General features: G+C 48.9%; 1 protein-coding gene across 4 annotated transcripts in view; it reads right to left on the minus strand.

Annotated features, from left to right (window-relative positions):
* Positions 1 to 18,518, minus strand: part of ST3GAL2 (ST3 beta-galactoside alpha-2,3-sialyltransferase 2) — a 60,379-nt gene extending 41,861 nt beyond the window's left edge. For 2 of the 4 annotated variants that reach the window (XM_030582213.1, XM_030582216.1), the window contains exon 1: positions 11,950 to 12,403. The gene's annotated coding sequence lies outside the window, so the exon portion shown is untranslated. Of the gene's footprint in view, positions 1 to 11,949; positions 12,407 to 18,433 lie in introns of those variants that run through there. The other 2 variants (XM_030582217.1, XM_030582215.1) reach the window with 2 other exon arrangements.
* Positions 18,519 to 22,996: the final 4,478 nt, after the last annotated feature.

The raw sequence follows: 22,996 nt of genomic DNA on the forward strand, positions 1-22,996 counted from the left end.
ACTGTCGACGTACTTAGATCTACTCACCGCAGTGTCTTCACTGCAGCGACTCGACTGTTGCTGCTCCCCTGTCGACTCTGCCTGCGCCGAGCTGGAGTACAGAAGAAGTCGACGGGAGAGTGCTTGGGGGTCAATTTATTGCGTCTAGACTATATGCGATAAAATCGATTCCCGCTGGATCGATCGCTGCCCGCTGATCCGGCAGGTAGTGTAGACATACCCTGAGAGGCAAGTCCTTCCATCTAGCAAGGCCTTGCTCTATGGAAGAACAGAGCATGGGAAATCAGGAAGGAGAATAACTGGGAGACTCCGAGCTGTTGGGAGTTCATACTGCCCGTCTCCAGAAGCCAGCTATAATCGGGTCTTAGGTTATAATATGCTCACAAAAAAGCCATGAACACGTTACACCTAGTCTGATAGGGAAACTGGAGAGATGCTCAAAGTTCTCATGAGCTCCTTCAATATTCAGATCACATGGATACAACAGACACCCTGGATAAGCCAACTTCTCTTCCTTCTTGGAATTTTTCCAAGAGGATACCAGGGTCTGGGATAAGTTTGTGAGGTAGGCGATGTGCTAAGAGTACGAGCTTGTGGCTTAACATCTTAGTTCTTCTACAGGCTCCCAACGAAGACATCCCAGGGACTGGTCGGAAATGCTATAGCCTGCTCTGAGATTCTTGGGCCCCTGTTCAGAAGAGACTGTACCAGTATCCTCAGGGTGAGGCCTCATCAGGACCCCAAACTTTATGCAGTATTATTGGGTATTTCCATTGGACTAATGGAAAGCAGGATTCAGAAGGAAAGCCTGTCCAATTTAAGACCTTCTTGTGCTCTTCCATGGGCACTGCAGAAGGAACATATGCTTAAACAAGTCTCTTGATTTAATACCATTGGGCCAAATCCTCAGTGGGTGTAAACTGACACAACTCCACTAGCTTCAATTGTGTTATGCCATTACACACCAGCTGAGGATCTGGGACAGAGTAAATTCATTATGAGGGTAACTGGAGTTACTGTACGGGGAGGAGCCATTTCCTCTATTCAATGTTTTATTTCATCGAGTTTAACTAATTGGGAGAGTCTTGTAGAAAGCAGCATCAAATGTTACAGTAGCCTCTTCGAGGCTGGAGAATTAAATCAATTACAGGATGGAGTCGAATCTTCTCTTACGCAGCAGGAAGAAATAGCAGAACTAGAAATATAAGACAAGGAAGTTATGGACTAACTGACCATTTCACTCCTGGACTCTCAATGGAAAGGAGGTTAAAGATAAGCAGTTTGCCTAAAGTGAAAATAAACTACAAAGAAGTGGTGAAAGACTCTCCTCCCAGTGGAAGAGAGAGAGCAAAATGAGATTTTAGCTGCCTTTAACTTGATGGGATTGTGCCAGGAAAAAAAAAAAAAGGAGAGACAAGATGGTGGAGGTAATATCTTTTATTGGACTATCTTCTGTTGGCAAAAGAGACAAGCTTTCCAACGACACAGAAGTTGGTCCAATAAAAAAATATTACCATGTCTCTCTCATACCTTAGGAGCAAACAAACACTGCAAACCTATTGCAAAAGGAAAGAAAAGGTGATTCTATTGATTTTATTCTAACCCCACAAGGCTGTGGTTCATGAAACGACTGCCACACGGCCAGTGCTGAGAGGCTGCAGTGGGGAAGTAAACAGAGATACAAACTTGATATTGCCTAGATAGGGAAAGCGGCTTTCAAAAGCTGTAAGCATGGCCAAAAGTATCACTCGAAGACGAAATAGCAAGACTGCTTCCTGTGTGGAGAATTTAAAAGCAAAACAATGAAGCTGTAACAAACTGTGAAACTCATTGTTTCTAGCAAGTAAATGTACTATGCCAAGGACACAGCAGGCGGATACTATACCAACCCCCGGCCCCAGTACAGAGAAGCACTAAAACATGAGCATCAACTTGAAGCATGAGACTGTCAATAAAAGGCTATTAATGTAAAGTTACACAAGTGCTCTGCTGGATCAGGGCCATGACTGGAGATACCAAGTAGGGCGTGCGGTAGAAGAGACAAGGGTTGGAAAAACTACTGTGTTAAAAAAGCAAACAAAAAAACCCCACAACTTACAAACCGTGTGGCATCCTTTAAGTTACACAGCAGAACATTCTCCTCCTACTGGATCCCGAGACTCATGGGCGGCTCCAGGCCCCAGCACACCAAGCGCGTGGTTGGAGTGGCATGCCGCAGGGGGCACTCCGCTGGTCGCCGGTCCCACGGCTCCAGTGGACCTCCCGCAGGCGTGCCTGCGGAGAGTCCGCTGGTCCCGCGGCTTCCGTGGAGCCACGGGACCAGCAGACCCTCTGCAGGCACGCCTGGGGGAGGTCCACCGGAGCCGCGGGACCGGCGAAGCACCCCTCGCGGCATGACGCTGTGCTTGGGGCAGCAAAATGTCTAGAGCTGCCCCTGCCGAGACTCCATTTCAACAGACTAGATTTAATTTGAGTTCTATATTTTGAACAGATTAAAGAGAGTTTGCAAGTGAAGCACAGTGGGGAATTCTGCCTGTGTGTTTCCCAGTGTGAATACCAATACTGGAGGTTACAATGTGGTACAGGACTTGGTTAGTTTACTATTTCTTAGCTTCTCTTCTATTTGAAATTTGTATTCAAGCTGTTTAATAGCTGTGGAGCAGGGCGTTCTGAGAAGGAAAAGAGTTAGAGCAGTGGTTCCCAAACTGGGGTTCATGAAATGTTATGGGGGTTCTTGGGAAAAAATTCCCTAATGGTGGGCAGAGCTGTCTATGGGGATCCCAGGCAGCATAGGGCCAGCAGCCCGGAGCCCCTGGACTTCCAAGAGCTAAGCAGATCAAAGCAAGTGTATCTATCACACTGAGGAGATTTAAACTTCAAGGACTCCTTATAAAAAATGTAAAGGGGAGGTGGATATTTTCTGCTGTTTTTTAAATTAAATAGGCAACTAGTCTTGTTTTTTTAAATTATGAAGAAGAACAAGTTTAAGCTTTGTTGTAACATGCGTTGTTTATAGGGTGACCAGACAGCAAGTGTGAAAAATCAGGATGGGCGTGTGTGTGTTGGGGGGGGGGGTTAAGCAGGAGCCTATACAAGTAAAAGACCCAAAAATCAGGACTGTCCCCATGAAACTGGGACATTTGGTCACCCTAGTTGTTTGTCTGGACTGCTCAAGACCTGAATGCTTGTGTAGGAAGAACTCTGAGCTGGCCTCTGAAATCCCTTCCTGCTGTTTCACATCTGATATTCCTTGGTGAAACACAGGAGCTGTAGTAAGAGGAGGTCCTGAGATGTAAACCTTGGTGTCAGAGGCCTGGTATGAGGCCTACAGCCTGAACTAAAGTAACGGTCAGGACTTTGCTAACATAAAGCAAAGTTAAGCCGTGAGCCAGAGGCAGGCCCTGCTCACAGAAGCTGGCAAGGAAAGGGCTGATGCTGCATAAACATATACCGACAGCATGTTAGATATTAGAAGCATAAATATGGTGCCAGGACACTGATACTGGAACATTCCACACAGATAACAAGGAACAAAACTGACCCATCCTAAAGACAGGGTCAAAAGGGTAATATGATGGATAGAGTTGTTTTGTTCGAACCAACATGTACAAGGTGAGAGGCGGCATCTTGCTACATCAGGAGTGATGTGTAACTTGTTTATACCTGTGTACAAGAATGCACTCCTGAGTGGATGTCTTTGTCCAGCCTAGGGGGCAGTGGAAAGTCCCGCCACTGACTGAGCTGAGTCCATTGTCAGGGAACACTTATGTACTAACTAGCAGCACCTTAGCAGCACCTTGGACTTCTATGCCAGGGAAAGTTGGAGACTGTTTCTCTTCGACAATAATCCTGGCCTGGGTGCCTTCGTACCTTACTAGAGTCTGTGGTCATTGGGGGTTCTCTTTGGGTCTGCTGTGTCAGCGATCTGTGCAGAGCTAGGGCAGCACACAGAGGGAACACACGCATGCAACGGATTGATATCAACATTGAACAGAGCAGAGCACCACACCGGTAGCGTCTGAGAACAGAAGCCTTGTCTTATAACAGGCTTATTCAGAGCGATACAAGCTACAAAAAGGAGATCTTGGAAGAGTGTTGCCATTTTCATAATGTAATAAAAATACTGTAATAAATAATAATAAATAGTGTGTAATAAGCATGTCATAAAAACAAAATTTTATATTTCCAAGATCACTGCTTTTATAATTTATACTCAGGTAAAGGAGAAGATCCCTGGAAATATTCATTTTTAGGAGGAAGTTCGTGAGATGACATTTTAGTGAAAGGGGTTCACAGGTTGTTAAAGTTTGGGAACCACTGAGTTAGAGGGACAGATGCTCTTGACTTAAAATAGCCTTGTGCCAATTCACAGTAGTTGAAGATCTGAAATGCAGATGACTCCAATGTCTGCAAACTGTACGGCCAGACCCTTGGTAAGAGGTAGGTGCCTTTTTAAAAACAAATTGTAAAACTGAAAGATATTTCGTATTTAAGTCACATGACCCAGCCCAGCCATGTGGCTTGCTGTCTCCCTCTAGTGGCAATCCATGGAAAGAGGTTGATGAGTCTGTTACTGCCCCTTAGCTCAGTGGTTCTCAACCTGTGGTGGGATCCATGAACCACGCCCAAGGGGTCTGCAAAAGACAGACCAAAAACGGACTGAACAGAATTCATTTGTATATACACATTGCCAAAGGGGTCTGCAGATAAAAAAAGGTCGAGAACCACTGGTCTTGGCTAAGAGTCCTGGTCCTTCAACTCAGGCTGATGAGACTCATGCTCTCTGATCTGGGGGGGGTGGGTGTGTGTGTGTCCCAGGTTCAATCTCCAAAGACAACCCCGCTAGGACAATAGTTTGACATGGAGTTTTCACAAGAGAAGCAGGAATCAAAGCCTGAAGTTAGGCCCCAGATGTGAAGATGGCAGAGACAGAGTTATCCCAGCTAGGGAGGCAGCACTCAGAGCTCCACAGCAAGCAACCTTGGGCTCTCGGCTCTCCAAAAAAGCAGCAAAACTCCCCAAAGCAAGAACCCACTTGCTTCCTCTTCAGACGTCTCATGCCTGAGCAGGCTGCAAACAGATGCACGTGGGAGGTGGGGAGGGGGAGCTGCTGCGCAGTGTGTGCTCTGCCCAGAAGTGTAGGACAATATTTAAGATTTAAATTTGGGTGTGAATATTTAATGGCAAAAAGGTGCCAGACTGACAGCGCTGGAGATTGGAGTCCTCTAGCATAGGGCCTCGTCCTGCTTCTCATCAGTGCAGAGTTTGAGCCCCTTCCCCAGAGAAGCCATCGCTGGTGGACTTGGGGAAGAGCCAGACAGACGGTTACTCACCTTTGTAACTGTTGTTCTTCGAGATGTGTTGCTCATATCCATTCCAGTTAGGTGTGCGCACGCCGCATGCACGTCCGTCAGAAGATTTTTACCCTAGCAACACTCAGTGGGTCGGCTGGGCGCCCCCTGGCGTGGTGCCGCTGTGGAACCGAATATATACCCCTGCCGACCCGCCTGCTCCTCAGTTCCTTCTTGCCGGCTACTCCGACAGTGGGGAAGGAGGGCGGGTTTTGGAATGGATATGAGCAACACATCTCGAAGAACAACAGTTACAAAGGTGAGTAACTGTCTTTTCTTCTTCGAGTGCTTGCTCATATCCATTCCAGTTAGGTGAATCCCAAGCCTTACCTCGGCGGTGGGGTCGGAGTGAGATACTGCAGAATGCAAAACCACTGAGCCGAAGGCTGCATCGTCTCTGGATTGTTGTACCAGGGCATAATGGGAAGTAAAGGTGTGCACTGAAGACCAAGTAGCTGCTCGACATATCTCCTGGATAGGTACTCAAGCTAAGAAGGCGGCCGACGAAGCCTGAGCCCTGGTAGAATGTGCGGTAATGTGTCCCGGAGAGACATGAGCTAGATCATAGCAAGTACAGATGCACACCATTACCCAGGATGAAATCCTCTGAGAAGAGATGGGTAGGCCTTTCATCCGGTCTGCCACTGCAATGAAGAGTTGGGGCGTTTTGCGGAAGGGCTTCGTTCGGTCAATATAGAAGGCGAGTGCCCTACGGATGTCGAGGGAATGTAACTGCTGCTCCTGATGAGATGTATGTGGTTTGGGAAAGAAGACCTGGAGGAATATGTCCTGGTTGAGATGGAAGGCCGAGACTACTTTGGGGAGGAATGCTGGATGTAACTGCACCTTGTCTTTGTGGAACACCGTGTATGATGGGTCCACCATCACAGCCCGAAGCTCAGAGACTCTCCTCGCCGACGTGATGGCTACAAGGAAGGCTGTTTTCCATGACAAATATAGGAGCGAGCAGGTTGCCAATGGCTCAAATGGAGAAGTCTCGTCAGGACCAAGTTGAGGTCCCAGGAAGGGGGGGGGGCGTCGTACCAGGGGGTATAGATGCTCCAAACCCTTGAGGAACCTCGAGACCATAGGGTGGGAGAAGACAGAGTGACTACCTTCTCCTGAGTGGAAAGTAGAAATAGTCGCCAAGTGCACTCGCAATGATGAGATAGCGTGGCCTTGCTCTTTAAGATACCAGAGCTAGTCCAACATAGTGGGGATGGGAACCTCCGTGGGTATGGCATTCAGTGTTTGACACCAGCAGGAAAATCGCTTCCACTTGGCCAAGTATGTAGACCGAGTGGAAGGTTTTCTGCTGCCCAGGAGTACTTCTTGCACTGGGGCAGAGCAGCGTAACTCTGATTGGGTTAACCATGCAGGAGCCACGCTATGAGATGGAGGGATTGCAGGTCTGGGTGGTGAAGCCTGCCATGGTCCTGAGTTATAAGATCCTGATGAGGAGGCAGGGGGATCGGGTTGGCTATTGAGTGGTCCAGCAACGTGGTGTACCAGTGTTGTCGGAGTCACACAGGGGCGATCAGGATCAGGCGAACTCTGTCTCTGCGGAGCTTTAAGAGAACCCTGTGCACTAGTGGGAAGGGTGGAAAGGCATAAAGCAGCTGGCCCTTGAGGTAGGAGTCGTGAGGGTCTCCCGTGGGCATCAGCCACGGCAAGCCGAGCACGGTTTGAAACCTGGTGATCCAGGCATGAGCCTGGGCACCGGATGAGGGAAAGGGCTAATCCCCCAACCCTCTGAACTATATACACTAACTACGTTTACGAAAAGGTATTAAAAGTATTAACTAGAACTAGAGAGAATAAACTATATACATAGTAAGTATTAGAACAAGTGAATAGCTAGGGAGGTGGAGATCAGCTAAGCCATGCTCCACTGTTCCAACGACCGACACGGGCGGTAAGAAGGAAATGAGGAGCGGACGGGTCGGCAGGAGTATATATTCGGTGCCATAGCAGCGCCACACCAGGGGGCGCCCAGCCGACCCACTGACTGTTGCTAGGGTAAAAATCTTCCAACGGACGTGCACGTGGTGCTCACACACCTAATTGGAATGGATATGAGCAAGCACTCGAAGAAGCACTGTTTCAGGAATTCTGCTTGGTTTAGGGTCCTTTTTGAAGGGTCTGGGGGGAGAATAGATGCAGGGGACACCTGATGCTGTGAATGTTGCTCCTGATTGTGGAGGAAAACCCATTATCAAGAGGAAGGTTCCTACAGCTTTTCCTAACAGGCGCCCCACAGTGAGAGGCAGTCCCAGAGTTCACAGGCAGAGCCTCTCTAACAGGCTGATCAAGCCAGCCTGAAAACGGGGGACTCCAATTTCAACCCTGCTCATTTAGATCTAAACGGATAAGTCAGGTCTGCAAGTGCAAAATCCTCCTTCGCTGGCTCTGCCCCTGGGGGCCTGAAAACCTGCAGCAAGGCAGAGAGATTTGCAACAAGAGCGCTGGCAATAGCAATAGCCCATCTGATCTTTCACTGAGGTGCCCATCCTCACCGCTCCATTCCCCACCCCTGGGTTCCCAGGGGCACCTCTGAGGAGGAAATCATTTCAGACACGTTCTTGCTATGTAGCATCTCCCTTGGAAAAACCCAACATACTCCACTCTTACACAAAGTCCAGCCAGAATAAGGAGATTGATCTTCCTACAGCAATACACACAGACACAAAATCTTTAAATGAGACTGCCAGGCTAACCAAGTTTAATACTAGATTAGGACAGATTGCTGCATGTTCACTGCATCCAGAGTGCCATCAGTGGCATTTAAAGGCTTTGCTCCTCTGATTTTTACAGTAAGTCTACACTGCTATTTATTATTTATAGGCTGCGGACAAAACAGAGCACTCTATGAGACATGTAAAACCAGCACAAGGATCTCAGTATAGCTCAGAGAGAACATGACAATATTTCAGATGCCAGAGAAGGCAGATTCAACTCAGCCCAACTTGCTGTTGTAAACACTCCCCTCGGGAGCGACAACATGGGGCTGTAATATTACAAACACAGAGGAGGCATGTCAGGATTCCATTTTTAAAGAGTTATTTGGTGCTATTCACAGATACAATCAAAGTAGATATTCATGTTGCATAGGACCAAGAGCCCTATGCTGGCAAGGAGGGGGATGGTTTGGTGGCAGACACTATCATCCTTCTTTGGTGTGGCATTTTTAAATTAATAGAACGGGGAGTCCCTGTTATTTTTGCTGATACAGACTAACACGGCTGCCACTCTGAAACCTTAAATTAACAGGACAGTCTTCCTTCATTAGTCCAGTTCCGTTACGGCCGCCACCACGTTCTTGTCCACAAATGCTGCTGGGAACAAAGGGAGTTACAGCAATGAGCAGCCGGTGCTTCTGTCATCACCAAGTATAGTTCAGACCCAGAGAATGCAGGACATCAGGCACTGCAACAACAACAAAGGTCATTTGAGGCAAGAGTTCTGACCCCAGGCAGCTAGCTAGGTGCCTTACTACATCCCACCATGCTCTGCCCATTGGCAGCTGAAACCTGCTGCTGCTAGTTTGCGTGTGGAGGCGTCACTGCCCGTTCCAGGAGACACACACAAGGTATTCTGGAATCTTTACCACTCAGACACTAGTTTCAGCCTCGGCAGCACAAGCTCTGCAGCCCCAGTGTTCAGCGAGCAGCTTCGACGGAAGCTAATGCCCTCAGGACAACTAGCTCTGAGACTACATCTCAGACTGCTTGCACATGCCCTCAGACCCAGAGTTTTAGTTGCTGTCTTCAAGACTCACTGTAGCCTCTGCCTGGCGGAGCTGTAAGCCACTCGGGAGGATCCGTATCCCTTGTGGAAGAGCTTTAAAGAATCTGCCAGATTTCAAAGCACGTGGGGCTGCGGGGGAAGCAGCATCTGGTATTAACATTCCTTCTACTTTTGGTCCCTGAAATGGAGACCTCCTCTCTCACAATGGAAAAATCGGACCAGCTTATTAGGGGAACATGGAGGGAAGAGTGGCTCCTTGCCAGCTTTGAAGATTGTCAGGAACTCACAGAGACAGAGGTCAAAAAGTGCTCAAGAGCAAAGACTGAACTAAAAACAGAGGCGACATCTGTCAGCCCCTATGGGGAGAGTCAGTCTACAGCCAGCAGAGTCGCTTGTGCCTTGAAGCCTCTATACCTTGATCAGGGAAGCGATTATCTGCCTGTACAGCCATTCAGGTCAGAAGTACCTCCTAGAGGCTGCCATCTTCAGTCCCTTCTGCAGTGAGGGTTTCCCAGGGGCTGCTGCTCTCAATGATCTCCCGTGGGGCACTATGAACTTTGCTGTCCATGCAGGCTTTAATATCAACATTCAAACCAGCGCCCCGAAGACGTAGCTGAGATCAGGACCCCACTGGACTAGCCACACTAGGAAGAGAAACATCCCTGTCCCAAAGAACTAACCATCAAAATGGAGCAAGAGGGGAGGTGACTTGCCCTAGACGAGCTGGGAATAGACTCATCTCTCCAGTCCTCCATTTCAACCAGCTCCCACTTGCTCTAGAGGCCACAGATGCTAGACACTCAGACGTCACAGTGATGGGCCCTGCATAAGGAGCGAAGGAGAAAGGACTAGGCCTTGAGCATGGTTTAGACAGAACACGGCTAGAAGGGAGTTCTGCCAGCAAGCCAACTTCCTAACGGGGAAAGCGTTTGGGAGCCAGAGGTAACCCTTCCCCCTACCATGCTCCAAAACAACCTCAGCCCATCAAATGGCCTCCTCCCACTCCACTGCACACACCACACTGCTGGGTCTGCGCCAAGCTGTGCATGGTAAGGCTCAGAAAGGCGATTCCCTCAACTTCCCGATGCTGAGGCTGTCCAAGACGTCTCACAGCAACACCATCGCTACAGGCTCTGCGCATAGGAACAAGCCACCTTCCCCTGGGAGCCCCAAAAGGTACCTGTGTTGCAAATACAGGCAGGAGCTGAGAGAGTCATTTAACCCAGAGAGCCATCATGCATTACCAGCCAGGCCTTCTCCATTTCTATAGCCCCTTCCAGGGCTTGAATTAGCCAGCGAAAAGTCACTGCTCACAGCAGCACGGGCAGAGCCACAAGGAAGCCAGGCACCTCCCTCCCACCCACCTCTGATAAGGTTCAACAAGGACAAGTGCAGAGTCCTGCACTTAGGACGGAAGAATCCCATGCACTGCTACAGACTAGGGACCAAGTGGCTAGGCAGCAGTTCTGCAGAAAAGGACCTAGGGGTTACAGTGGACGAGAAGCTGGATATGAGTTAGCAGTGTGCCCTTGCTGCCAAGAAAGCCAATGGCAGTTTGGGCTGTGTAAGTACAGGCACTGCCAGCAGATCGAGGGATGTGATCATTCCTCTCTTTTCGGCATTGGTGAGGCCTCATCTGGAGTAACGTGTCCAGTTTTGGGCCCCACACTCAGGGCCGCCCAGAGGATTCAGCCCCCCGCCCCCCCCCCCCCCCCGAATTGCTGCCGAAGACCAGGAGCGGAAGAAGCTCCGGGAGCCCGGGCCCCACGAGTGTTTTCCAGGGCCCCCAGAGCGAGTGAAGGACCCCACTCCAGGGGCTCTGAAAAACTCTCCTGGGGGCCCTGCAGGGCCCAGTGCAAATTGCCCCACCTGCCCCCCCCGGACAACCCTGCCCACACTACAAAAAGAATGTGGAAAAATTGGAAAGAGTCCAACGGAGGGCAACAGAAAGGATTAGGGGGTTGGGGCACATGACTTATGAGGAGAGGCTGAGGGAACTGGGATTATTTAGTCTGCAGAAGAGAAGAGTGAGGGGGGATTTGCTAGCTGCTTTCAACTACCTGAAAGGGGGTTCCAAAGAGGATGGATTTAGACTGTTCTCAGGTTGTAGCAGATGACAGAACAAGGAGTAATGGTCTCAAGTTGCAGTGGGGGAGGTTTAGGTTGGATATTAGGAAAACTTTTTCACTAGGTGAAGCACTGGAATGAGTTCCCTAGGGAGGGGTGGAATCTTCTTCCTTAAAAACCTCTAAGGTCAGGCTTGACAAAGCCCTGGCTGGGATGATTTAGTTGGGGATTGGTCCTACTTTGAACAGGGGGTGGGACTAGATGACCTCCTGAGGTCCCTTCCAACCTTGATGTTCTAAGATTCTATGATTTCCTTGCCTTGGCATTTGCCAAGAGACAGGCTGACAAGGATGACACGTGGCTGGGCTGGGGGGAGCAGCTGCTCCAGATGCCCGGAGCCAAATCAGCTGCAGCGGGCAGAGGAGCGAGTGCTCATGCATGGGTCAGCCTGCGCATGCTTAACCCAGCTGTGCGTGCAAAGTAGCCTGGGGACTTGCCTTCACTGAAGAGTTCACCGCGCTGCCGGGGGATCCAGTTACTCCATTCGCCCTCCACATGCCCCAAACGAACCCGCTGCAGATCTGGTGCTGAGATGGGCCCTGCCGGTCCTTTGACACATCCCATGTGCTGGCCAGGACCTGGGCACAGTTGGGGGAGGGGGGCACCCTTAGATCCTGCCACACACAGACCAGACAAGTGCATTCAGGGACAGCCACACAGTGCCCAAGTCAAGCCGCCGTCCCGCCCACCCCTTCTGCACAGTGCCCTGGTGTGCCATTCTCACCCTGCTGAGTGCTCTCCCCCTTCTGCTGCTGATTTCTGCAGACACAACACCATTCTAGGTTGGCGTGCGGCCTCGTCACACTCACGGCTGGCTGCATCAGGCAAGAGCCCCTCCCGTGTCCAGCAAACACAGCAGGAGCTGTGCCCAGACACACGTGGCTCAACCCCTGGGCAGACACCACACTGCTGGAGCCCAGAGAGCAGCCTTTGCTATCAGCAACATGCAGCCACAGAACAGCCTCCACCCATAGCCCCGCTGGGGAGGATACACATGGCTGAGCCAGCCGGCTAGTGATGGCTGGACTGGTCTGCATGGGGATCACAGCACTGGGCCCCAGGACCATGCAGAATGCACTTGGGCTCAGAGCCCTGAGAGATGAGGCAGGGACACTCAGTGCACACGCTGGACCCCATCCCTGCGCTGCAGGCCGGGAGCAGAGAAGAAAACAGAGTGGAAGATGGTCATTCCCTGTGCACGGCTGGACGGCGGCCAAGGGAAAGGCGTAAATCAGACAGACAGATCCCGGGCCTCCTGCCCAGAAGGGAAATGCTGCCTGTGACCCCTTCGGTTCAGAGGTTCCTCCCAGAGCCAGGAGGTTCAGTCGGGCAGAGGGGCCCGTTTCCTCCTCTCCCAGCCCCAGGCAGATGACACAGGCTATGCTCATTAGATGACAACAAGCTGGTGACCCTTTTCTCCCCCTCCCCATTCCCCTTCCCCCTGGAAGCAATCTGGACTACAGACCCCTCCCCCACTAGAGGCATGGCGCAACAGCACAGCACAAGAAAGCTCAGACTCCAGACGAGGATCATTCCAGAGGGAGGTCCCCAAAGCGCCCGTCCCACCTGGTTAACTCTGTACCATGGCCACACACTGCACTCCTCTCACTGGGTGTCAGGCATACGCCCAGAGCCGGGGGCGGGTCACAAGGAGGGGAACAAACTCTCCTGCAGATAGACGCGCTCTCTCCTCGGTCTCAACGAGAGCCAGATGAGTCATCAGCTGGCACCTGGTTGGATGAGACAGGTCCCCCCAGCCCCATATACACCCCAACACAACTTCCCACCCTGTCATGGTGCGAGACCTTTGTCCCATATCCCTCATCAGTGGGGTCATACTGGACAATAGTCAGAAGCTCTGGGGCAGGGAATCCTGCCTCCTGCCAGCCACATGGGTGCTACGGGCCTCTACCCAGCAAACGGTCTAGTTCGTGCACAGGCTGGTACCAACCCACAGAAGACCAAGATGGTCACGCTGTCTAGACTAGCTCCTGACTGAGCACCAACCTCAGTGCAGACTGTCAAACAGCAGGACAAATGCCCCAAACTGACTGTACTGTCTAGAAGTAGGTTTCACCAAGCCAGTAACAAATGTGATCGCCTGGCTCAGTACAACAGTCTTAGCATGGAGTAACAGACAGGCCCCTTGTGCATTCCAGTCTGTCTTATCACTGAGTCCAGCTTGCCTGAGTGGCAGTTGGTTGCCACACACCAAAGATCACAAAAGACTCAGGTTGCTTCTATTCCCCAGAGACCAGTCACTTGCCCCTGTCAATCTGTACCTCAGATCTGACATCGAAGACAAGGCTTGCAGCCTATCCTACAGTAAACTCAGAATGTAGTAACTAGGAAAAAAGAAATGAGAGAGTTATTTACGGGTTAAAGCAGGCAACGTATATACACAAATGAGTTACAGTCGATGGTTCCAAAAAGGTGACAGAACTGTTGTGATCAGTCAGCACCGACTGTCTTTTAGGGCTAACGGAGGTTGACCCTGGGGATCCCAGCTTTTGTTTCCTAGCTCCAGGCCTGGAGGATTCCAAACAGCACAAGAGAGATGAACATTTCTTATGTCAGCTATCTAGATTTCCTTCTTCTAGAACTCAGGCTCATGAGATGCACTGGCTTTCACATAACATCCTTCATGGGTGCGAGAGGGCCATTAACCCAGGCTTCGAATCACCATGTCCCACAATGGCCCATTTCGTTTTGACAGTCCTTCTTGACCCTGCTCCAGCCTGGGTTCACAGGTTCAGAGCAGGCACTTTTACAGTTCGAAAGCAAAACATCCCTATAACCGCATAGCCCGGGGGACAGACATTACAAGCAAGAGTAATGCAGCAATTTACAAGCCTTTTATAGAGTCTAAACCCATTCTTACAAGTCTACTGCCTCCCTGGAACAATACTAACATACCAGTGAGCTGGTCTGGTTTCTAGCTACGGATTTATCAGTGCTCAGCAGACGCCAACAGCCTTGGCAAGAGCTGGGCTACCAGTGTCACAAAGACCTTGGCCAGAAGGCCGTGCAGCAGCAATTCAGTAGGTGACCCATCCCTTACCAGGGGGATTTTGTGCCCATGCAGCAGGAACAGGCTGCAATCCAGCAGTGCCCCTCCTCCTTCTGAGATTTATCCTCTGCCAGTTCTTTTCATTGCGTGGTCTGGAGAGCGACCAGTGGGCTAGGCGTGTGGCGCTCCAGTAGGGAGCAAGCACTCCATACAACCTGAGCGGCACAGAGCCACCTCAGGGCCTCAGCCTCCCTCGCATGGCTCCACAAGAGACCATGGCCTGAGCTCACCGCTTGGTCAGATGGGGAAGGAAATAGCATTGACAGGCAGATCTTGTACATAACAAGCATGTGGGAGGATCCTGTTAGAGATGGGGGCTGTAGCCTATTCCCACAACATGGTTATAAGACAAACTGGTCCCAGTCACATGGGCAAAACCAAATTATTCCAAACACCTGGAGCCGAGATGGCCCTGAACGTCAGCCCGCTGTAGGGTGCGGGGTTCAGAAGTGCTCAGCGTGGGCCTAGCTCTACTCCCGCTGAAATCCGACTTCAGGGGCAGGCCAAGGTTGAGCACTTTTGGAAGGTCCACCCCGAAGGTCTCTCCTGAGAGCAGGACCATCCTGCTGCACCCACATGGACGCCTCCATAGGATGGACTCAAAGAGCTATTTGAGCCTCCTGCTGCCCTCTTCTTCCAGGCCCTGACCTACTCCACTGCTCCGCGTGAAGGTAGGCTCTGCATCCGCCCACCCGTTACTGGCCATTTACTGATCCTCAGTGCTGCGTTCAACTCTCATGCTGTTCCCTTCTTTCCTTCGTGCAGGAGACGTCTGCCAGCCCTCCCACCCCCAATGCTGCATTTCTCGCTACAAGTCTGAATCCCCCTAATGTTTGCATTGGATGCCTTGCCAAGAGATGCTCTGCACAAGCACAGAGGTCCCAGCATCACCCCAGAGAGGAGTGCATGTCAGTCACTGTTTCAAAGGACCTTTCACACAACGATGGGAAGAACCATCTAGAGTCACTTCCTCACACCTCCCCGAGATGAGACCACACGCCCAGTCATGTGCCAACCCTCTTGGAGACTCACTCCTCTTCCATACCATGGACACCCCTCTAGGCTGGCACTACCAGCAGGGCCTGTGTGCATCGCAGTCTGAAGGAGCAACTAACAGCCTCAGGGCAAGGACCACTTCTGCATCTTGTAGGGCACAGGGCACACGGTCAGTACAGAAAGCCAGCAACAGCCCATGAAATGGGACCCTCAGCATGGCACAGGCCCTGCACGGCATGACCCAAGCAGCATGCACCCAGCATGTTCTAGATGTGGAAGGAGGCACCAAGCTAGGCAATCTCCAGCATATGGTCAAACTTGTCGTATCTAAAAGAAACTGAATCATTTAGCAAAAGTCTGTAAACAGAAGTCTGGGAAATCTTGGAAATAGACTTAGTTCAGAATTCAAAAGTCTCAGAGAATAAGGAATACAGAGTTGCCATTACAGATGAAGAAAATTGTTTCAAAATTCCCAGAAACAAGAGAGTCACTCCGAACTACAAGGAGTATTGGACAATTACACTATCTACTAATGGAACATTTATTTCATACACAATAGATACACGTGCACAAGCTAATGCAATTTCAAAAGAAATTATATGGCTAAAAGTAAAAGGTGTAGTAAGAGAACAAAAACAGTATGTATTAATTTACAATCTTAGTGGTGAAAATATTCCTGTTCTGGGTATTTGTAAATTACAGGTCTTAGCTAATGATGACTACTCCACAGGGGAGCTGGAACAATTTGTATAGTGGAGATGCTGAGAATCATTGAACAAAAAACTGTAAACTCTGTTTATGACAGAAACTACTTCGAGCCAGGGGGTGCTGCACCCCCAGCACCCCGAGTTCCAGCTCCACTGCTACTACAAATCTTATCTTTTCTAAAAGGGACAAGGTATTTCTGTTTTAGGTTTAGAAACATGTTTAGGGCTAAATCTAAATTGTTTGAATTCAGACTCTTCAGGATTCTGAAAAGTTGGAAACAGAACATTCATTTACAGAGTTATTCATAGGTGGTGAACTGGATTCAATGTATAAAACGGAGTTAAATGAAACAAAAGAAACCAGTTATACGTGCAACTAGAAAAATACCCTTAACTTTAAGAAACAGAGTACAAAAGGAATTTGAAAGATTAGCTAGTTAATTTAAATGCAATTAAAAGAGAGTGAAAGAGCTGAGTGAGTGAATTCATTAGTAATAGTAGAAAAGAAAGATCAAACCTTACGTTTAGCTCCAAAAGACTTAAATAAGAATGTTAAGAGGGAACATATTAAAATACCTACCAGGGAAGAAATATTTAGACAAATGTCAGGAGCAAGATACTTTTCTTCTTTAGATGTTTTGATTGGATTAATTGCTATGTATGCATAATATAAGGTTAACTAAAGCATTATCTAGAGCAAAAGACGTAGGACTGAAACGTAACAAAAATAAATGACAATTTAGAGTGCAAGAATTAAAATTTCTAGAAGAAAAGCTGAGCAGTCGGGGATTGTAGGTTGATCCACAGGAGACAAGACGGTGATAAGACTGCTTACCCAAAAGATCAAAAGGAATCATTATAGAAATGTTTGGCTATGGTTAATTCTGTGGGAAAATACATGTGTAACTTAGCCGAAAAAAATATACAAAATTTTGAGGGCTTTACCTTGTTAAAAAAAAACAAAACCAAAAACAAACCAGAAATTTAAGCTGCTTAAGCAACTAATGAAGACAGCTCCAGTATTAAAACTATTTGATAGTAACAGATTTACAGAATTGTTTTCAGATGCATCCAAACCATCCCTAGGCACAGTTCTTTTACAGGAGTGTGCTGATCTAGGGAAGCCAGTTGTTTATATGTCTAGAGCTGTGTCAGACATGGAAAGTTCATAAACTCAACTAGAAAGAGAGGCTTCAGCATGCAAAAAAAATGCACATATTTATATATGTTAGATCTGTACTGGCGGAAACCGAGCATGAACTATTAGTTAATATTTCAAAAGGGAACATGACAGACACACTGCCTGTTACAAAGATTGTTTCTCCAATTGTATTTACAGGACATAAAATTAGAATATCAGCCAGGCAAATCATTAACTGTTGCTATTCTCTTTTTAAAGCTTATGATGTGACCAATGTAATTAAGAACATGATGTGGCACATGTACATGTATGTAAATTGTTTTCTACATCAGAGAGAGCATGGGAAGAAATGGTATAAGCAACTAGACAGGCTGAGAATTTACAAAGGAGTATTACAGCTATTGAAAAAGGTTACTGAAGCCAAATAATCAATTTATTCAAGAACTTATCAGTAACTGAAGGAATTCTGTTTAAAGGAAAAAGAGCAGTAATTCCTTTACGGTTAACAGGAAAGATGTTGAAACATATACAGGAGGGGAATATAGGCACAGAAAAATGTAAGCACAGAGCAAGAGAGGTTCTATATTGGTCTAAATGAAGCAAAACAGGATTATATAAAAGAATGTGACATATGTCAAAAAACATAGAAATGCTCAGTCTAAACAACCAATGACATTTATCCAAGAAAACTTAAGACCTTGGTTTAGAGCTATTTGACTGTAAAGGACATGCATATGTTACAGTTCTTGATTATTTTTCACATTTTCCTGAAACATCTGCACTATAAGACACATGTGCCAAACAAGTCAATCAGTTTTTGCCAGGCATGGCATTCCCAATACAGTAACAACTGATAATGGATCTCAATTTCACAGTCAAGATTTCAAACATATTACATCAAGTCCAGATTACCCACAACCTAATGGACTACTTGACAATGGTGTTTAAACAGTAAAAAGGTTATTAAACAAAAGCTGAAAAAACTATTTATATTTGGCATTATTAAATTATAGACAACCGCCATGACAAAGAGCTTAGAAACAAATTACTTATGATATTTCAAGAAGGATGTAAGAAAAGGAGTAAATATAAATATCAGTTGAGGTTTGTATCAGAAGAATTATAATAGAGGATCACAAACTTCCTTATTTGAACCCGAATGACAGAATAGATATCTATAATAGAAGAAAGCAGGCTCAAAGCCATTGTAACAAAAAAGTAACACCTCAATCTTCTGATGTCATGAATAATAACAATCAAGTGTATAGAGGAAACAGACATTGGCAATTGTTACCTGCAAGAGTAGACTCAGAAGAAACGATACAGCACAGCACCAAGCGCGCCAAGAAAATGAAAATGGCAGCAGTGCTGTAAGTAACAAGAGCAACTTCAGTAATGTGGCAAATACAGAAGTTAGACGGCCCATGAATCAAAGTCGCTTTTTAAAAAGACTTATAAAAAGCTGTTAAGATCATTCTGATTACACACACACTTTGTGCTAAAAGAAATAGAAAGGGGGTGTGATGTTACTGTGGCTTTACAAGAATGAACAAAGTCTCTGGGGTGAGAGCTGATAGTGGGAGGAGGCTGTTTGTTTTAAGTTACACTAATATCGATCCAAGTTCAAATACATAGTTAATATATAGACAGAGTATCTAATAATGACTTAAGTTACTAGCAATGAATGATTAAAATTAATAGATTCCTTGAATATCAACACACAGAATTCACCCAAAATAAGCTGGGGAAAGAGCCTTGCGGCGAGGGGGTGGAAATAAAAAAAAGAAGAAGATTTGCCTCCCCATAAATCCCCTACAAGTAAAATTTCTGATAGGCCAACAGCAGGATCTTTACTGGCTATTAAGAACAAGCCAGACAGAGCATCCCCCCAGCATGACTCAACTCCCAAGCTGAGTTTGCTGCACTAGCAGTTACAAAACGCATGAGATTCATGGTGAGAAATATGGGCTGAGATTTTTCAGGACACCCAAAAGGAACCCCAGGTTTTAGTAAGTGCTGCGCATCAACCCCCTTTAAAAACAAAATCAGGCCTCTAATAAAAGGGGTCAATCAATCACTAGGCCACTTTGGAAGAAAAAAACCCCCTCTCTCTTGAAATCCCACAATGCTGTTGATTTCTATACAGAGACGAACCTCAGTCATTATAGCATAAGTAGGAGTGGCAGAGAACTCTCAAGCTACAGCAGAGGATCTGTTCCCAGGAAATGGAAATGTTTACTGGCAGTCCAGTGTTAGCATTACAGGGTAGGGATCCAGGAAGAGAAGATTAGCAGAGCACAAAGAGGACTAAGTAGGACAAGCTGTTTCGGATGTAAAAAATTGTTCCTTGGCCCCACTTGCAGTGGTTTGGAGCAGGCCTGCGCTTGTCTCATGCCTTCCATAGCCCAACTCAGAACGAGCCCTGAGAACTGGGGATTGAAGTCATTGGCCAGCGGGGCAGTGGGAGACCCTTGCCCAACCCAGACCTACGTTGGCAGCTTGCCAGGAGCATGGAGGCTGCTTCTAATCTGCATGGAACAGACTAGAGCAAACTGTAGCTGCTCCTGATAGGATGCTGCAGCCCACAGAAACTACAGATTCTCATCATGCAACACTCCATCTTGACAGGAAAGACCTGTAGCCTGTTGGCCATGTGCTCTGCAGGAGACATTTTGTTCTGCGAGCCGGCAGGCTAGTTATCTCAGTGTATGGCATGTACACAGTTAACACTGGAGTTTGTGAGGGGCATTGTGCAGCAGAGAGTTCTGCCAAGCAGGGGCAGCATGTGGCATTGTTGCAACTAGTGTTTTAATCTACACCTGTGTTTCATTTAGCCATGTATTTACAGAGGTCTCCACAGCTCTAGGCAATGGAAACCGTGATAAGGTAGCCCCATTTTAAGCTTGTGGGATTGGCAGTTTGCCATTGGAAGTAAACGGGAAAGGAAAAAGTGGAAGCAACAGAATGAAAGGCCAGAAGAATGCAAGGGCATCATGCCAGATTCTCCAGCGCTCTTTGGGCTAACCCAAGGGCATGAGCACAAGTGCCAGCTTCTACTGATAGTACACCAGGCCATGGAGGGTCCATGTCACAATCTGCCAGAGCTGAGGATACAGAGCCGAGTGCCCCTGCAGTGCTGAAGTCGCCCTAGCTGTCCTGTCTCCCTGCCAGGAGACCTCTTGGTTCTAGAGGGGTAGTAATGCCATAAGCCCCTTCCTCCCCACCTTAGTCCTAGCTCACCACACCACACCACCCCTGTTCTCCATGCTGAGCACCCACAGGGCTTTCTGCTGCACCAGCCCCTCCTCGGTAAACAGAAGTTTTGCCCCAAAGCTTCCTAAGTTAGTGGACTTGCATGCATGCATCTTTAAAGAAGTGATGAAAGCGACAAGAAACACACACACACACACCCTAGTGAAAATTCAATGTGTGGTGCTTAAACCCCATCTGCCCCTCACCCCCACCAAAAAACAAACCATGTGTCATCAGTAGGGGAAGAAGTTTTAAAGGGCTACATTAAAAGGTTTCCTGGAAACCTGTTCAGCTTCTGGAGCCCCATACTTCATGGCTGTCCTCCAGCAAGCATCCCAGCCCTGCTGCAGGCTGCAGTGGGTGCTTCCATTGAAGGGGACAGTGACCCCATATGCAGGGGTACGCGGATGAGGAAAGTGAGAGCCCCAGAGAGAATCTACATCTGAGCCCGTGGCTCCTAAGAGAGCTGCTGCATGTGAAACCTACCTCTTTCCAGCTCTGCCCGTCTCCATCGGCAGTTGGAGATCAGAGGAGGGATATCTGAAGAGTGGCAGTTATGCCTCCAATGAACTCCAGCAAATGCTACAGCCTCCCCTAGCACCATCCCTACCCTACCTGTGTGATCCCTGCCACTGCACATCCACTCAGGCGCCAAAGAACTGCAGCTAGTTATTCGAAAGCAAGAATCTGGCAGAGCACATGAAAGGTTTCCCTGGGCGCCTGAGAAACATCCAGGCAGTAGCCAGTCTCACCAGGTCTGTGCATCTGCCACAGGATCATGTGGCTGTGGTTTGTGGGAGGCAGAGAGGATTTTGAATCCCAAGGCAAAGAGGATTTTGCAAAAGGATTTGGATTGGCCAAGTCTGTCTCAATTTACAGCAGACTGGCCAGGGTAATGAGGGAAGGAGAGGTCTCATGGGAACCAACGGTAAAGCCACTCTGAATGCAGCAACTAGCAGCACCCAGATCAGAAGGGCCCAGGCAGACCCCGAATCTGGGGAAGAGGCCCTTGAAGCCCAAGGCACCCACTCACCCAGGCTGGGACAATGGTGCAGCACCCAGAGGTTGCTCTACCCACAGCGGTGCTGCCCGAAGAATGGGCAGACGCTTGCCTAGGTGCAGAGCTAAAGACCTAGACCACAGCAGTGTGAGACCCTGCTGCTCCACCAGACTAGCCACCCACCTCGAGCTCAGCAGCCAACCCACTTCTGCAGGCTCCCAGGGGCCAGATTCTCCTGGAGTGAGGAGCAAACACCACAGCCACCTGCCCAGACTGCTGTGCCCACTTTGACCCCAACCACCAGGAGTCCGGCTGGGGAGGGATTGGCCTCAGAGCTCCTGCACCCCTCCCCATCCAGGAGCCCACGGTCCCACTCCAGGCTTCCACTCAGGCCTGGAACCTGCGGGCTAATTCCTCCTCCCACTCAGCAGCTGGTGTGAATTAAGACCCTGTGGGCTTAAACCAATTTCTGCTAATGAGCATGAGCAACAATGGGTTTACCGGTGTGAGAGTTTAAATGGGTAGGAGGTTTACCCACCAAACGGTACGTGCATCCCAGACACGGGGCTGCTTCTCTCCCCTGCCCTGCTTCTGGCTGTAATCTTTTAATTCCGGGCAACCCATCAAAAGCCCAAACCAGAGCCGCTCATTGAAGAGCCAGACTTGCCGTCCACCAGCCTGGGCGGGAAGCAGCCTCAGAGGCAGGTTCTTTTGTCTCTAGGTTACCCAGAGCTGCCACTGGGGCCACGGGTTCAGAGGCTTCCCAGCAGCAGAGGTGGATTAAGGTTTCGTGGGACCCTAGGCCAGAGTAAGTGGGGAGGCCTCCCTCTCCCCACCCTTTCTGCCCCTTCCCCCTGCAGCCCCACCCCTGTTCCACCCACAGGCCACCCCATTCCATCCCCCCATTGCGGCCCGCAATCTGTTTGCTCCTTTCTGCCCCCACCCCACCCCACCCCTGACTGCAGCCCCAAGACCAGAGAAGCTCTGTTCCCACCACCACCACCTGCCCAAGGGCCACAGTGAGGAGTGAGTTCCCCCAGCCCTGAGGCTAAGGCAGGGAACTGGAGCTCCTCCTGTCCTAGGCCGCAGCCAGGGTCTGGGTTTCCTCCGCCCGCCCGGTGCTCCTGGCAAGGAGCAGGGTCCAGGCAGGGGGGCGCCCATTTTTCCGTTGGTCCATTGGCTAATCCACCATTGCCCAGCAGGTCTGATAGCATTCAGGGTCAGCCCACGAAGAGCTTCAGCAAGGAAAGTGAGGGAGTGAAGTCTCCAAGCCGCAGGCTGCAGCCTCAGAAGCAAGGGGATAGGGGCTGCCTTCATCTCCGCTGGCTGTGACTTTCCACCCAGTTATGACCATAACTTTCCTGCTGACTGCATCAGAAAGCCAACAGACGTGCATCTGTGGCAGAAACCACACAGTTAGAGATGGACGACAGGCTGGATAATCCAGTGGCAGGACTGGCCATGCCAGGGCAGGATTAGCCACACATGACGTGCTCTGTAAGAAGCAATCTAGTTTCAAAGCGTCCCATGCACCAGTCAGCCTGCTCCATGGGAGACTACTCGCCAGGCTAACCCAGCAGGGAGCTACTCCTGATGTTCATCCTA

This window comes from Gopherus evgoodei, chromosome 12 (assembly GCF_007399415.2).
Source record: "Gopherus evgoodei ecotype Sinaloan lineage chromosome 12, rGopEvg1_v1.p, whole genome shotgun sequence".
Taxonomy (NCBI): domain Eukaryota; kingdom Metazoa; phylum Chordata; order Testudines; family Testudinidae; genus Gopherus; species Gopherus evgoodei.